General features: G+C 40.1%; 1 protein-coding gene across 2 annotated transcripts in view; it reads right to left on the bottom strand.

Annotated features, from left to right (window-relative positions):
- AFF2 (AF4/FMR2 family member 2) overlaps window positions 1-18,144 on the bottom strand; it is a 394,994-nt gene that overhangs the window by 204,316 nt on the left and 172,534 nt on the right. The window lies entirely within an intron of this gene.

The raw sequence follows: 18,144 nt of genomic DNA, 5'->3' as shown, positions 1-18,144 counted from the left end.
TAAGATTATTATGCACTTATGACTCATTGAGCCAAATTTTCAGTGGACATAAACAAACATAGCTCTATTCACTTTAATGGAGCTATGCCAATTGAGCTCAATTTAAGTCACTGGAGTTAAGCCGGTGTAACAGCCATGTAAGAAGGAAGAGAATCAGGTCCACAGTATTAAATTTTATCTTTCAATGCATGTATGGTGTCAAAACATGATTTAACCAGGTTATCTGTGGGAGGAAAAGACAATACAATGTTTAATAAATGAAGCTTTGAATAGTGACTTTCAACTTTGAGTGTAAAAGGTATTACAAGTAATGCTACCAGTATACCTCTCTCCTCCTCTGAGCTCTTGTATTTTTATGCTTATTGATAATACTTCATATCCTTCAGACTGCCCTTTAACTGTTCTAAAGGGAAATATGTAGATCACTAGTGATGTTACAATCTTCTGACTGAGTCTGAATTCAAACCAAGGTTAGTCACAGTCCTGTGTGCATCAGGTATATGAGTGCACAGCTCACATTTGGGAGATTCACATCATCGATCACTTTTGCTTGTTTTGAATTAACCAGTATGTTGCTTGCTTCAAAAGAAACTGAGATGCCTCCTGCCCAGTGCAGGGGAAATTTAAAGTATTGGTCAGTAATATAAAATCACTCTGCAGTGGTATATGTGGAGATAAATTGCTTACCTGTCTGCCTTCATTTGTAAGACATCAGGTGCCATGTTAGACATTGTTCCTAATTATCCCAGAGGTGAGAATGTTGGGCAAACACTAACTAAAGCAACCAAAAATCTTTTCCAAGGAAACAACAATTTGTGTAACTGATAAAACATTCATAAACGTAGTACTGGGCAATGAAGCATATATGGTTTCTACTCTTTGTATTTCTATCTATAAGTAAAATATATTTATTTTAGCCACTGCAATGAAAACACTGCTCTCTCCACTCCCTCTTTCTCTTAATGTATTTTGGAGAAGCAATAGGGTACAGGATCTTCTCCTATATACATCTCCCCACCCCCTTAAAGGATTTATTCCTTTTGTTCCACAAAACAATAGGTAGCATCCAAGCAGAAGTAACTTTTCTTAAAGGAATGCTGATTGTTCTAATTTTTATATACTTTGATTCGACTCGCGAACAACACGTTGTTGCCAGCCCTCGTGATTTCACCCTGAATACTGCAATAGTTGGTGTTTTACTTAATGAGCAGCTCCCGAAGTCAGGTGATTACATGAGAATCTCAGCTTTCACTTTTTAAAAAAATGCTAAGATTCTAATCCTCGTGGTGGTGGAGAAAATCTTGAAATGGCGAACCCTACCCTAAAGGCTCAAGAGACAAGAAGGGAAATCAGAAGACCCTAAAATGTATAATTTTTAAGCCAATCTCATGATTTTTTTCATGGTTTTGGAATGCTCGGGATCGGCCATCCTGCAACTGTATTAGCAAATTCTAAAAAGTCCAACACAAAAGGAAAGAGTACCCATGTTTCAAAGCTGCCTTAATTCATAGGATGGGCGTGGGGTGTAGGACTTGCTGGAGCCCTCGGCATAATTAACACTTGCCATGTAGACTTATCCTAAGTGGAGAATAAAGCCCCTAGGGTATAATATTGTCACTGCTTCTCGGGCATCGTTGGCTTATGTACGGATAAACAGCTGGATCTTCCAATTCTAGTGTATCAGTTTTTTAGCTACATAATTAGCTTATAAAAATTCCTCTATGACTTGCCAATATTTATTAAGTAACTTATAGTTCTGATCCCTGAATATTCCACTTGTCCTGCAAGAGGTTGTCCCTGCAAGGTGAATTCTATTGAAAACAAAGAGTCAGTTCCTTTACCAGATGTCAATTGGGGTACTTCTATAAACTTCAGTGGAGCTATGCCAATTTACCCTAGCTGAAAACATGGTTTGAGTCCTTTAAAGAATTACTGCCTTCTAGAAGGAGAGGTTGACTTTTAAATTTCCCCTAAATAAGACAGTGCTAGTGTCCATAGAGATACCACTGCCAAGAATCAGATATCTCAGCTCTGCGCAGTACCTCATTCCAAAATCTATTAACATAATCCTTAATTTGATTTGCAAAATACTGCAACACAAATCCATATAATTTTGCCTAAAGGGATACAGTCAGGATTGTTGGACATTAAATTAACCTGATATTTGTACTATACTAGTGGTTTTCAACCTTTTTTCATTTGCAACCCCCTAAAAAATTTCGAATGGAGGTGCAGACCCCTTTGGAAACCTTAGCCATTGTCTATGGACATTGTCCATAGGGGTCTATAGACAACGGCTTGAAAACCACTGTCCTTTACTACAAGTAGAAAATTTTGTGCATTCACACCAGCTTACTATGCAGTAGTTTACCATGCAGTGCATGCATAGTGAATCTGGACAGGTGTGGAAAGGGGTGTTTTGGTTTTAAAATCTAGCTCTGTGGCCATGATTGGCTAAAAAACTCCATAATTTGTTAGAATCCTTACAAAACATCTCAAAATATGGGACCTGGCAAGGTTAACTTAAAGAACCAACAGCATTCAGAATCTCTTTTTAAGGAAAAATAGGAATTCACTGGACCATTTTGCCCAATGAGCTCTTTTACCTGAGTAAAAATATATCAATAGTGTCATTCTTTAATGTAAGGAGGCTTGTGGTTTAGCACATTTCAATGTGCATTTTTAAGAGCATTATGTCTTTGTCTGTACACATTTTGAAATATGCCTTATTACTTACCAAGTCATCCAATATTACTCAGACCTCTGCTAATGGACTCTACCAGCGGATTACATTTTGTAATAATCTTGGCCCAGATTGTTTGTTACAATGAGCTTCCCATAGGACAGGAGAGGCCAAGGAGCTAGGCTACATCTCCCTAATTCTCCAGTCAGATCTGCGCTGCCTCACGGCTGCTCTAACATCCACTAACTGGCTACAGTACCTAGGTGACCATATGCCAGGTGATGTTAGCCAATGCACAACTCTCTTTGGTCACAATCCCTCCATACCCCTGTCCTGGGGCCAATTATATACAGAACGGGGATAAGTCAGGGTCAATTACACCAGTTCTGTGAGCTGAGAGCTTCCCCATGCGGAGGGAATTGTTAGCTGGGAAGTATCAGCTGCTTTCCAGCCCTCTGTGCTGTGTAGGAAGTGCAAAGAGTCTGGAATGCAAACCAGAACCTGGCCCTTTGTGTCAAGATGACTACATTTGTATGTTGGATTTTCTAGATTCTTAGCAAATGTGTTTGTCAGCAAGGGTGACATTCACGTTGTACAACGAGCCTGCACAATGACCATGCTTCACCTCAGTCCCACCAAAGCTGTATTTCAAAGGTTGAGGGGAGATGTGCGTGGTGCATAGACTTTGCGCAGACCTTCTGCACTGGTGGTGAATTTCTCCCCACTTGAACAAACTATCCTTGTGCCATCAATACAAGTCAATTCTAGGAGGCTGGTTTCCTTTCCACAGTACTGTGGATTTTGCAATTGAGGCATACAGGCTGGATTTTCAGTCTCACTCATTCAGAGTTCAATACTGCACACACGCATGCACTGGAGTATCATTACATTGTTGACTTAAATGTGGGTGCTTACAAGAGTCAAGCCATGCACTTATATAAATGTTTGTGGGACTGGAGTTCAGGTTTATTAGCAATGCAGGTTGTTTTTGTTACATCTAACCTGAAAACTCACTTCTGCATTCAGATCTGGGGGTACTCTGTTGTCATGTTAAAAAAAATTATAATTCTGGGATGTTCACATGAAGGTAGCTTTTTAAATCATAGTTGTGCACTCTTCCATGATGTAATTTTCTCAAATAAATTTCCTTTTCTTTAAGCAGGTAAAAGTACACAGAGCTCTCCTATCTATATATCTTTTAATCGACTGCAGTCATTTAACCTAGACCCTCTAACCAGATTAATAATAGAAAATGTGTCATAACAATTCCTTACGACAGGATGAATTATCATTATTGTTTTGGCATTGAAATTCCTTTCTGTTACCTCAAATTACCCTTCTTTTCAACAGTACACAATACATGAATCACTTCCATAATCCTACATGTTAGTAAAAATCACATCCCAGTACAATAGACGCATCTGACAAGCTGCATTCTGACAGCACGCTAAACTATCACATTGGTGAAATCCCAGAGACCCTCAGGATCTTTCTCTTTCTTCTTTGTTCATTAATAGACGTTGCAAGTGAAAACCAAAGGAGGAACTGCTCAGAATCTGTGAGAACCCACCCAAAAACAAGCTACACTTCCACTTCCCAGCTCTCCCCTTAATCCTTACCATTACGGAAATGGCGTCTCTAATTCCACAAGGGTGCTAGACAGACAAACACCATTAGATTTCAATCCACAGTTCTTCTGAAATAGCATGATCTAAACATCTGGATTGTGTGCAGACAGGCGAGATAATCTGGCTGTTTCCAAAGTTATAGATGTGGGTGTCTCTAACGGGCCCCGATTCTCCGCTGATGTAAAGCTCCATTGAAGGCATTGGTGTTCTGTTGATTTATACCAGCTGATGATCTCGCCCTCTATTTTTTCAGTGCCTTACTTATTTGTCAAGTATACAGGAAAGGGAGGTATGATCTAGTAGACTGGGCACGACTGAGAACCAAGTTGCTAGGAACGCCCGACATTGAATTCTTGGTCTGATATTGACCACAATCCTTTGTGGTTGTAGGCAAGATCTTTCTGCATCAGTCTCCCCAAAAAAGTGTGAATACTAAATATTTCCTTCCCAGGGGTACAGGAGGAACTGAGCGCGCTGAAGCCTATGGCAAAGCTCCCGTTGACTTCTATGATGCAGAATCAGGCCAAGGGAGAGGATTAATTAGCGTGTGTAAAACATTTTGAAGACAGGTATCCTATCAATACTAACAGGTCCAACATTGTGCACTGCACATGCATTAGATAAGTGCAATCCAGCAAGGTACCAGTCAAAGAGAGTAGAGGGCACTCAGCACTTCACAGGATCGGGCCCTTTGTTCCGTGACACGTGAGCCATCATTTGCTGCTCTGAAACTAACATACACACACCTGGATTTAGCCCCAGCGTAGCACCTAGCAGAAATAGTACACACCCAGATGATCTGGAACATGCTAGTTAGAAAGGTTACTCAGTCCATTCCCATTATTATTGTTTTTGTAGCGATCAAACCAGCTACCCTTTCTATGATCTTCTAACCCAAAGCAAACAGACACGTCTATCACACCAGTGTTTAGGCAACTTTTTATTGCAACAAACTAGCATTCATCAAAACTGGCATATTTATAACACTAATTCTAATGATAACAAGCGGTGCATTTTGTGTGCTTTCCAATTATGCATGAGAAAAGTCAGCATAAGTGTCCTCTCTTATCATAATTATCTGTTTCTAATTTCGATGTTGGCTATGACTTTGCACTCAGTGATGTAAATGTAAATGTAAATGTTCCTGTCAGATGAAGATTAATTTGATTTAAGCCCTCTTTGTTCTAATTAGATATCCCATTTCTGCTCACTATGCAAGTTTCATTCTAAGCCACATCTGTATTTTATCACAACAATGAAGAAATCCTGGGGTATTTAAAAGGTAACTACAGGATTTCTGCCAGGTCTGTCAGGCACTGTTATGACAGTGCATGCTAGGCCTGTGCCAAATGAATTAATATTTTAGCTGGCTAATTTACAGATTACCGTAATTATTACTTGAATATTAAAACACATGAACTTTTATAAAATGAAATGAGCAACTAAAACCTGTTGCTCTAATTGCTCCCTTTGCTTCTAAAAAAACATGACCTTTATGGGCTTTGAACCGGAGCACAATGAAAATATTGGATGATACCCTGTAGGCAGAATAATAGATTAAACAGGGAGAGAAAGATAATTATATCTAAAACTACGATGGAAGAGCACAAACATCTCTCACACTGATATTTTGCTGACTGCCTAGAAGCCACGTATCTGGGATAGTCTAGAGAGATTTTTGTTGTAAAGGGGATGCATATTGCAGGGCTTCATAAGTAGAATGCATAGTAGGTATACCATGGTTATCATGACTGAGAACGTTGTGACACACACACATGCTTAAAAAATGTATGTATCTTGATGTATCTGCTTTACTGGGCACTCACATGACCTGCTTCAAGAAGGAGAAACTCATCCTTGTGCAGAAGAAGAACAAAAGGCCTCTGCATATTTAAGCCTCAAATTCTACAGACTGAAAGCCATGGTGAAAATATGCAGCATTTTGGTTGCACCTACAGCAACAAAAATGGGACCCATAACTCACCACTGATGTCCCCTGGTGCAGCTCCACCAGCAGTAGCAACAGTAGAAGCTTCAGTGTAGATAGGATGCAGACATCATCTAACCCTGCTTCCAAGAAATGCACGTATGTCATTTAAAAATAAATCATTTAAGTTCTTGCAATTTGAAAGCAGGGGAAGGGTGGATAGACATCAGTGGCGTTCCTCTTGATTTAAGCCCCACTTCAGGAAGACATCCCTATTCAGGACAGTACTTCAGCACCTGTCTAAACTTGGACTTAAAGTTAAACACATGCTGAAGTACTATCCACAATAGGGGTGGAATTAAGCATATGCTTAAGCGATTTCCAGAACTGGGACCTTACCCTGGTGTAAATGAGGGGAGAACCAGGCCTGTTTTCTCTTGAGTGAGCGCATCGATGTGAACCCCAAAGATATCCATTGCATCCTCACTGTGAAATCATCTTATTCTAAGGACAATATTGATGGAGCAAGTTTCACATCCTTTGGAAATGTCCAATCAACTTGAGTATTTATCTGCATAATGATAGGAAATGTATCCCATATGCATGCACTCTATTGTTGTTTATAGAATCTCAAGTGAAAGTGAAGAAGTGGCAGGAAAAATGTTACTGTGGCCAGGAATCTTTTGAAAACAAGACAGCTTTATAATGTAGAGGCAGTGCAGACTAGTGGATTGAGAATAAGGCTGGAAGCCAGGACCATCTGGGGTTTTATACTTAGTCTACCACAGACTCATTCTCTGATTTTGCACTGGTCATATGATCTCCTTAAGGGTACGTCTACACTAGCCGCCGGATTGGCGGGTAGCGATCGATCTATCGGAGATCGATTTATCGCGTGTAGTGTAGACGTGATAAATCGATGCCCGATCGCTCTCCTGTCGACTGCTGAACTCCAGCAGTGCGAGAGGCGGAAGCAAAGTCAACAGGGGAGCTGCGGCCATCGATCCCGCGCCACGAGGACACGAAGTAAGTAATTTTAATTCAATCTAAGCTACATCGACTTCAGCTACGCTATTCTCGTAGCTGAAGTTGCGTATCTTAGATCGTTCCCCCTCCCCCCCAAGTGTAGACCAGGCCTAAGTCTCAATTTCCCTATTTATAAAAAGGAGGATACTATACATACTTACCTACTTCGCAGAAGTGTTGTGAGGTTAGTTAGTGAATATTTGTACATTGCTTTGTATATGTAAAGGCTATAGGTGTCAGTATAATGTCAAAAGATGGGAATGCCTGAGATTAACAACAATAAAAATTATTGTGGATATAACTGAGCTCCCGCAATACTAACCATTATCCAATAGCTCAATGGTGCAAGATCTCTTTGAATGGTTTTCTCCTGACATTTCTGATCACCTCAGGGAGCAACAACTTAAATAAACAACCTAATGACTTGAGAAATCAAGATTTAGACACTTACCACTCACTGACATTTAGACTTCCAACTTGATCTGTGCCAACTGCTGTCTTAAAGGCTAACTTCTGAGCATGTCAAGGCACCAAGCCGGTGCTTAAATACTTCCAACTGGCCATTGTCTTCAAAGTGTATCTATTGTGCCATCTGACCATTATGGCCCTGAAAAACTAGTGCTGTAAATATTTTGTCCAGGACCCTTTCATTTCATCTTAACATTTCAAAAATGAATAAAATCGGGGAGGGAATCACACGCGTGCACACACATGCATATGATAATGTTTTATAACAATATTTCCTCTTTGTTTTTTCCATTTACAAATATTACACTGGTTCACTTACGAAAAGAAAAAAATATGCTGCTACAATATCGCTGTGATCTCAGTTCAGTGTTTCTGGACACATGAAGTGACCTTCTGTACGTTTTATCTGGAGGAATTTGGCCCAGAGAGGGAGAAATCAAACAACATGTGATTCAAAGTTACTGCAGAACCTGTCGCCTCTCATCAGCTTGTGATTTAGTGTAACCTAAACAGGAACAGCCCTGTTATTTTGTGTAGGAACCAACATGACATTATCCAGAGCTAGGAGGTCATTGGTTTAAATCTCAGCTAATCTGATGTGTCAGACCAAAAGCTCAGATTAGGGCAGCCTCAGAAAACGGAAACATTCCTCCAAAGTTTAATATCATAATTAGCTATGGACAAAGGACACAACTACATCCAAATAAATAAGTCTTTAACAGGAGAAGATAATGGGTCAAATTCGCTGCATGTGTAAATTGATGGTACTGCATTGATGTGAATAGAGCACAGCCTGCTTTGACCAGTGCTGAATTAGGCTACAAATAACAAATGTTAACAACGATCAGGATTAGGTGGATTGATCATCACTGAGGTGATCCATTTGACGGGTGTGCGTACATGAGTGTGCACATATATATCGCAATACACTGCAGCAGTACTTTATCAAAAACAACAGGCTTCTTTGGACAATAAACTTCACATAATAGGCACCGCAAAAATAATTTCGGAGTAGGGCAATTTTGTCCATTAATTTGGTTTGAACTACTCTGTTAAAAATATTCAGGAGCTTACTCTCATGGGACTGGTATTTTTCAGAATGCAGACTTCAGCAGAGACAGAGGGGATAGTTGTTTCTCTTACCCCACAAAAGCCGTCTGCAAATATTCCTAAAAAAAGAAATATTTGTACTCAAACATGCTGGAGCACACATCAGTTTGCAGGTGAACAATATTGTTCCCCTCCATCTGGCTGCTTAGTTAGCGAGCATGGGACAGCACCAAATCCTGTGCGGGAACTTTGTGTGAAATGTCATAATATTGCAGAGATCTGGCCTTCCTCCAATTGCTCATTATGTTCAAAAGCAGCATTGCGTGCTCTTCCGCCATGTCGCCAGGATGGACAAAAACACCCCCAGCATTCTGTGTTCTCAAACTCTCCATTGACCACTCAGGGGTACATGCCCTGACTCCATCTGGTGTCACCTGGGGGGCTGCCCAGGGATTCGCAGGATTGAGACAAATCTGGGAACTTTATAACATGATGCCTTGTGCAACGGGATCAACCGGAGTCACTCTGGCTGTTTCAATGGTCCTCAGTAGACTATACATGTTTGATGATGATGGATACACATACTGAAGCAGTGATTAACTAGCAGGAATACATGAGCAATACCGATGTACCATGTATTTTAAGATATTGATCTTAAATTGGGACATCTCTGTAGCTTTAAGAAGACAGCATGCAGAGAAAATAATAGGAGCAAGCATTCCTCCTAGCTTCTGCTACAGATCTAAGCCTGCAAGTGGGTGTCCATCACAGCAGATGGTCTCCTGGATCAAGGCCCTGATTCAGGAAAGCACTTCAGCATGTGCTTAATTCATCCCTAGTCTGGAAAGCCCATAAACATGCTTTTGCATGCTCTCCTGAATGGAGGTACTTTCCTGAATTGTGGCCCTAGGTCCTGATTTGACAAGTACGTAAGGACGCGCCTAACTTTAAACACAGAACTAATCTCATTGGCTTCAATTAAACTACGCACATGCTTAAAGGTAAGCATGTGCTCAAGTGCTTTGCTGTATTGAGACCTACATTTATTTTATTTTATTACATTATTTATTTTAGTTTAGTTTATCCTTCAGAGACCATGAATAAATAACTTTGAAATCATAAAATTCAGCAAATATTTCAGTTGTGTTACACGATTTAAAGCAAAATCTAGGAAATTCACAGAACCCTTTGTGGATCCTACCAAAATAGAACTGTAGCTGCTGTACACAGATAGAGGGCTCTAATTTTATTTCAAACCACTGTTCTACTTATCCTGAAATTATACACAGGCCCAGATTTTAACCTCAGTTACACGGGCATAATTCCAGAGTATTCTATTCAGTTCAATGGATTTGGACCAGAGTAACTGAAATCTGAAGGAGGCCCACAGTGCTGACATATGGCCGCCATATCCTACAGATATTTTGGGGAAAAGAAAAATAAAACAAAATGAAAAAGCACCATTTCGGACTAAGGAAAGGCTGAGGCCTTTTGAATGACCTAAAATGTATTGTCCTGTTCTGTAACGATGCCTACTGCTCCAGAACTACATGGAGTTGCTTCTTAAATCCATTCTTCTCATTTGCATCAAAGGTCTACTCTGGCGATTTATAACCACAAAACATTTACCCTGTAGACCAATGGTTCTCAAACTAGGGCTGCCTCTTGTTCAGGGAAAGCCCCTGGCGGGCCGGGCCGGTTTGTTTACCTGCCGCGTCTGCAGGTTCGGCCGATCGTGGCTTCCACTGGCCGTGGTTCACCGCGCCAGGCCAACGGGGGCTGCGGGAAGCGGCGCAGGGAGAGGGATGTGCTGGCCGCCCTTCCCGCAGCCCCCATTGGCCTGGAGAGGTGAACCGCAGCCAGTGGGAGCTGCGATCGGCCGAACCTGCAGACATGGGAGGTAAACAAACCAGCCCGGCCTGCCAGGGGCTTTCCCTGAACAAGCGGCGGACCGGCTTTGAGAAGCACTGATCTAGAGAAGTTAAAGAAGCATTACCTTGAGGAAGCTCTTTTGGTAAAACAAGAAATAAATGACCTCTTTTATGACTCCCTCCTTCCCACCCCCTCTCAAATAAAAGCAAATTATGCATAATATGAAAAATGTAGAAATGAGTGAATTTTTTGGATTTCCTACTCATTAAATCCTTCTTCCTCCAAGAGCAAAAAGCTACATCACCACCATTTCCTCGAGGTAGGCACAAGCCAAGAAGGATGGTGTGGTCACTAATTCCCTGAGCTTCTCCATCTCTTCCTTCGTGAATAAAGAGAGAGACTGCTTCTCAGGTAAATCGCTGACAGGACGATTGTTCTCAAGATGAATGGTATTAACTGCAGCATGGCGCAAGGAAGAAAAAGTGGATTTTAATGCTGTTGAAAATTACGGTCTTAAGAAATGTAGTGGATGACTAAAAGTCCTCTATTCAATGAAGAAATCATTGAGAAGTTCTTGGCAGGATGTCAAAAGACACATTTAAGAGGACAATTAAAACAGTATAATGCAAACACTATAATTAGAACCATATCTGGTTGAGCAACATACTATTTTTCTTCCAAGCTGTTAACAGAAAAAAACACGAATTGTTGCCATCGTTCGTTAGGGTGTTTACCAGATAATGCAGCTTTAGCATAAAGATGAATTTTTCTACCACAAAGGTTATGTGAAAAAATTGCAAATGCCCCAGAAAGACTCGACTCTGACATCATTTACCTCCTGCAAGTAATGTGCCATATATATTTACATTATTTCATTGAGACAGCTACCTAACAGGGATCTCCCATTCCAATTATGTGAATCTGGTATTGCTTCCCTTAAGGGGCCAGAGTCTCATCTGGTATAAATCGGCAGAGCTCCATTGAAGCCAATAGATTTAAACTGATTTACAGCAGCTAAATACAGGTTCAGAATTTGAAGTGGGGTTTGGGAAACTTGCCAGAAGTGTGACAGTGAGTCCAATATTCATCTATAGACAGTAAAATGGACATCCACATCACACATTAGGATGCGCAAATCTTTATTTGGGTGCATAAATGCCCTGTTTACCCAGGAAAATATAAAAATTTAAGGTCATGTTAAAGGCCTCCTGTTTGAAAACTCGCGATCTCTGTGTGTGTGTGTCTGGGGGGGAGTACAGAGGTATTTCTAAAAATAGAGGCCGTAGAGGCAGGGAAATGGGGGGGAAAAGTCCCAAAAAGTAAAGTTCACGCATCCCCATTTACTTGGATACACTGGGTGCAAACGTTGAGTAGGGACTTACATTAAGCAGGAAGAAACATGAAGAAAACATTTAAAAGCAAACACAAGTTACAATCGATACAAGCCTCTGTATTTCTTCTGCAACCACTACCACCCCAATCCCGCAGAGTGCTTGAAGTGAAGCATGTGCTTGAGAGCTTTGCTGAATCACTGCCGAGAATGTGTCTGTTTTGATGGGAGCTGTCTGCCCCCAAACCCAGCTTCTCCAATAAAATTATATTCCTCTGTTATGGCATCGGAGGAACGAGCACTGATGCAGAATGGAATTAGTCACCTGTGTAGTGTAATGTCAGGGAAATAACTGTGATGTTGCAAAGCATTTTCTGCTCTCAATTACGTTGCTGCAAATCAGGAGTAACTCCATCGACCTGAGTGGCGTAACTCGCGCTACACCAATATACAGGAAAAGTAGCTGACAGTGCTCTGCGATCATTGCCGGTTAAAGCAGGATGAGATGTTTAAACACTCTGGAATGTATCAAGCACCTTCAGAAGTCCTGGAGCCATTCAAACGCCACACACTCGGGGGCATAACTAATGGGGGGGAGGGGTTTCAATGCATTGAATAAGCTGAATTTCCTAAAGATTCCAAAATTGGATTTGGATAATCACCTAAAGAAAGCTTGTCGCTGCCCAGGGAATCTGTTTTACAGGGAAAAGGGTGAGACTGAGTTTGATTAACTTCATTTTAGTATATAATAATTGTACAGTATGTGTCTTCCTTCGCAGCTAGTACATTAGGGTATGTCTTCACTACCCGCCGATCCGGCGGGTAGCAATCGGTTTATCGGGGATCGACTTACCGCGTCTTGTGAGGACGCGGTAAAATCGATCCCTGATCGCTCTGCCGTCGACTCCGGAAATCCACCTCGACCAGAGGCGGCAGCGGAGTCGGCGGCAGCGGTCGGCTTTCCCCCGTCCTCACCGCCAGGTAAGCCGACCTAAAATACGCAACTTCAGCTACGGTATTCACGTATTACTGAAGTTGCGTATCTTAGGTCGGACCCCCGCTGTAGTGTAGACCTAGCCTTAGTATCAGCTGCTGAAATGAGAGAGTCACCAGTTCGTTGGGTGTCAGAACTGACAGCATCAGAAACAACAATATGGATGGAACAAGTAAAAGTCCATTTTTCTATCCAGGGCCCAGGAATCCTGTAGTTCAGCTACACTACCCAACCTCAGAAGCTGCCTCTTTGCTGAAATACATAGTTACATGCTGCAAAGTGAAGACAAAGTTCTGATAAGCTTCCATACATTGTGGTTCTTTCCACTGAATTTAACCTGAATGCCTAATCTAGCGAGGATCTCCTAATATAGAGTTATATTTCCATCATCCAGTGGCACCACTGCTGTACATGTACATGCAGAGGAATACATGAGTATTATACGTAAATTCCAGTGCCACAAAGAATCACAATGTTCAACATAGTGATTATAATGTGCGTGATGCAAACTCCAACAGAGAAAAACTACACATATACAAGTCTTCTGTTGGAGAACAGAGAGTGAGTACAGCATTTAAATTTAAACCACTTTGGGATTTCACCTCCCCCACCTCCACCCCAACTCCTTCAGATAAATTCTAAGGTGTTTTTTTCTTTTCCTTGTTGACCTTGATTAGCCTAGATGATATAGGGGTTTTTCCAAGACCAAGAAAGTAGTTGTTATTCTCAGCAGTGAAGCACTGTGAAATTAACGATCTACTAAAATTACATCCTCAACACAAATAACACTATCCTGCTGCAACACTACCTACAAAGAAAGCAAATACTAGATTTCACAGATACCTTCGCCATTGTGCTGCATAAGCATCCATTATCATTGGCCGTGTATGGGTTAAATACACATGAAACATAATAGAAATCAGAGAATTTTCTTGGTATAAGATAGACAATTTTAGTTAGGGCAAAGTGTCCATTGCGGTATTATTTAAACTTCTAGAATAATACACCAGAAAAAAAAATTAATGTAGATCAAATTTGTAAAGGTCAGCAAGTAATTGTTAACCTTGGGGATAAAGGGAGGGAAATCAGTACTTTTCCCAACAGCACTTAGAACTGCTTGTAAATCATATTCATATTCATATACTTAAGCATTAATTTACATACTTAATTTCTGACAGGTTGACAACTGCAGTCCTTCTGTCCTCTCAGTGTAAAGTGAGAAGTCAATTGTTATTCAGTGTATCAGTTACAGTGGTAGTGCCACTAACTATATTTTATATAATGTGCTATCTGCAGAAAAGCAGATAAGAATTTGATTTAACATCCAATTAAAAGCCGTCATTGAAAAATTACTTCAAATAAGCCTTTTATTTTCTTTAATCAGTGTTCAATTCAAGCCTTCCTTGGACCTACTGAACCAAGCATCAGGACTCATGAATTTTGATTAAAAAATTTGAGCCCATTTCTAACTTAAGCAGATTTTTTTTGTTGCACTGTTTGATAGAAATTTAATAAATCTATGAATCCTTGCCAGCGTCATTTATCATCTTTTTTTCCGCAAGACTGGCCTATTATGCCTCGGCAGTAAATTATGAGGAAGCCAGCAAACCAAAACTTTTCAGTCCGATACTGAAGAAGAGATATAATCACTTGCATTGAACCATATAATTATAGTAGAATATGAATCTCTGAAACATTAGGTCCTGTTTTGAATATGTAATGCCCATGCATTGAGAGCCTACAAAGATTTCTAGCTGATCTAATATAGCTCAGTTTAGCATCATATTGAACAATTTGTTGTTAATGAAAATGACAGCAAAAGTCATAAACAACATGCTGGGAATCTCAGTAAGAATTATGAGGGAAATTTTCCTGTATTTGGAAATACAAATCACAAAACCAAATAGTCACTTTTTAGGGTTTTAATTCAGCTGTGTTTATTCCAAATGAGCTTGGAAAATGTAACATTAAGCCTGTGTATTTAGTTGCGTGTGTGTTTAAAACTGAAACCAAGCCACGCCATTAATTCTTTTCACTGAAAATGTGGAGGAAAACTGGGACTTCAGAAAACCCTGGCGCAAATGCATATGTATTCCTGCATACATGGGTTTTTGATGCCTCTCAGTCTAATGGGTTTTTTGTACTTTTGTACCCCTGCTTTTTTGTACATGTGTATCTGCTATTTAAAGTAAAGTGAATTATGTGCATGGTATCAAGGGAAGAATGATAATGCTATGAGTTAGCAATCATGCCATATTTTTCATCCAAGAGTCTAAAAGAGCCTACCAAACATTAATGCTTAGATAGGGATATCCAACTCAGATTGAACAGTATGTAACACCCCTGAGTAGTCCCAGTGATGTAGGAATTTGGTCTGGTCTACACAGAGAGTTGTTCCAGAGTAGGTATTAAGTCTATATGTGGACGTTCTTATTTCAGAATAGTGAATCTGCTTTAAATTCACAGTCTACCTTATTCATGTGTAGAGAAGCACTTATACTCATTTCCTGGGTAGGTAAACGGAGGCAGAACAAAGTGAAAGGCCAAGTTGAAATCTAAGTGTGTTTTTTGAGATGTCCAGCCCCGTTTTGTCCATATAATCATCTGAACTTTGTGGTGCTAAATCACACAGAGCCACTGATCTTTCTGAGATTCACCCATCAGATGGTTAGAACAAGAGCCTTGAAATCAGGACTTCTGGGTATTCTTGGTTTTGCCATTGACTTGGGTGGCTTGGGGCAAGTTTCTTTGGGCCCAATTATGATCTGTTATCCTGGTGTAAATCCAGAGTAACTCCACTGAAATTAGTGAGACAGGAGCTTGCCATGTGTAAACAAAGATCAGACATAAAAATACACTGGGAAACCCAGTGGAAGGTGTCTTGTTTGTTTTATTTTGTGTTTCAATAATGGGTTATTGACAGCCATTTCACTAGCATGGGGTAGTGTTTTGGGACTTCATGGAAGAAGTGGGTTTTAAGAAGGGACTTGATTTTGTAACTCATGTTATCTTCTTATTTTCCCCTTCAAACTGCCATGGAACCTGTGTGTGTCAATGCAGGGAAGTGATGACATAAAGTATTAATTTCAAAAAGGGTTTGAAAAAGAAAGGTTAGGCTGTAGCCATAAGAAAATTAAGTACCATCGTACAAACAAGGATGGATATTCAAAGAAGGAAAACAGAATTTTAAATGAAAAAGCCTGTCAAGTATTCCAGAATTAATTAAGAATAGATCTAAAGTAGATGACTATTCTTCTTGAGTGGCTGTAGTATCATCAAACTCTTGCTAATAATGCAGCCATTTCTACTGACACTTTAGCTGCTCCTAAAGATGAATATTTCTTATATTACTGTTGCTTTATCTTTCTTTAATTGACAAGTTATGTTGTGATAATGTATATATGGGTTTTTTTTCCTTTTTAATAATGCATTACACCATAGAAGACTTAGTTAATATCTATAGGCTCTCTTTACCACTGATACATCTCAAGGCAACTGAGATTCAGGCAAGCAAAAGGTCTCCATGTTACAGTTGGTGTCAAAGGACTTTACTCTGGTCACCATTTACAGTAGAACTCATATCTTATTAACTGATTGCAGATTGAGTAATTCATAAAATCAAAAAAATCATAAAACTGAACATCTCAAAAATCATAGTAGGTATGGTGTATAAACAGCAGTGCACCGTACTGTAACTTTTGCATCATACCATCGCTTCTTCTTGCCCTTCAAACCACTAATGCCCTGAAGGGAGCAGAATGTGAAAGGATGTCAACTTGTTCTTCATTGATTTCACTTTTGTTATGTGGTTTTTTTTTCTGTTGGGAAAAATTGTTTGTATAATTGGTTGTTTGTACAATAGAGGTTCGACTGTATATTCTTGGACAGACAAATACATTGGCAGTTGGTTTGCAGAGTCATCATTTGCTGGGTTCTTTGGACACAGCTGATTTACTCTTCTCAAATTCAGGCATGGTGCATGCACACACAGGATAATCAGGTCTAACAACATATGTATGGATTCCTGACCCTTATACAGCCCTTAGGGACCACCTGGTACCCAGCTGGAAAATGACTATTGTTTTACACCACTTCCTGATTCCTCTCCATGAGGTGGCACAAGATGTGAAGCACCTCAATCCTTCATAAAAGGACAGTAGATTACTACCTGCAATCATTACAAATTACACTATATCTGTTCAGGAAGGCCTTCAGTAGCTGAGTAGCAGAAAGCTGCCAATCAGCAGTGCAGTTTTTAGTATTTGAAGAGCTTTTTAAACTAAAAATAACATAAATTGCATTTCCGTTGATCCGCTTGATGTAGAAAAAGAATTTTGTTTTATTTAATAAGCATGGTAAATGAACAGAAGATTTGCCACCGTACCTATAAAATTATCTAACCTATTATCCACTAGTGCATGCAAGGTTTTGTCTAACAACATTAAAATTGCTCATGTTGGACCCTCTTGCATCAGACTCAGAAGAGGCTCCATTTGGAAGAGCTCCATGACCTAGATGAGTTTTCTGTTGAATAGCTCAGCAGAATACAGGCAACAGATCCATGGCTTCATGTGGTTCAGAAAACTATGGATCTTTTCTTTTGAATAGTACCTCGGCCATTTTAAAACATCTGCAATAGCTATTATTCATGGTATGGAGGGGGAAAAAAATTCTCCAGCTGTTACATATCTGCTGAATCTTTTGATTTCCATTGACTGCCCCCGTGATGTTTTTGAAGGACACTAAATGGATTCCATTATTCAGAATGGAATAACCTCTGCTTGACAAACATTGTTACTCCTTGGGAAGCACCTCATTCATTTATAACATTACAATTCAAGACACTTTATTTTTATACAGCATCCATAAGACAGAGTATCACAAATATATTAGAGTGACAGAGAGAGTCATCTGTAAGCGAAGGCGAAAAAGTGAGATTTAGAGAGAGGATGTCTCTCACTAGCTCAGTGGGGCACAGAGATCACACTCCAGAGAGATGGGGCAGTCTAAGTGAAAGAATGACTCCCCTCACTGCACCAACACAACCAGGAAAATAGTGACACGGAGTTGGCCAAAGTTGGAAAAAGGGAATGAGCACGTGGACATGAGCTCAGCAGCATAGAATGAGTCCAAAGAGGTCAATTTTGAATTTCATTTAGCTATGTG

Source organism: Terrapene carolina, unplaced genomic scaffold, assembly GCF_002925995.2.
Source record: "Terrapene carolina triunguis isolate 2854851 unplaced genomic scaffold, T_m_triunguis-2.0 Scaffold131, whole genome shotgun sequence".
Lineage (NCBI taxonomy): Eukaryota > Metazoa > Chordata > Testudines > Emydidae > Terrapene > Terrapene triunguis.
Note: the sequence above shows the minus strand (reverse complement) of the source record. Positions and strands in the feature narration are given on the sequence as shown.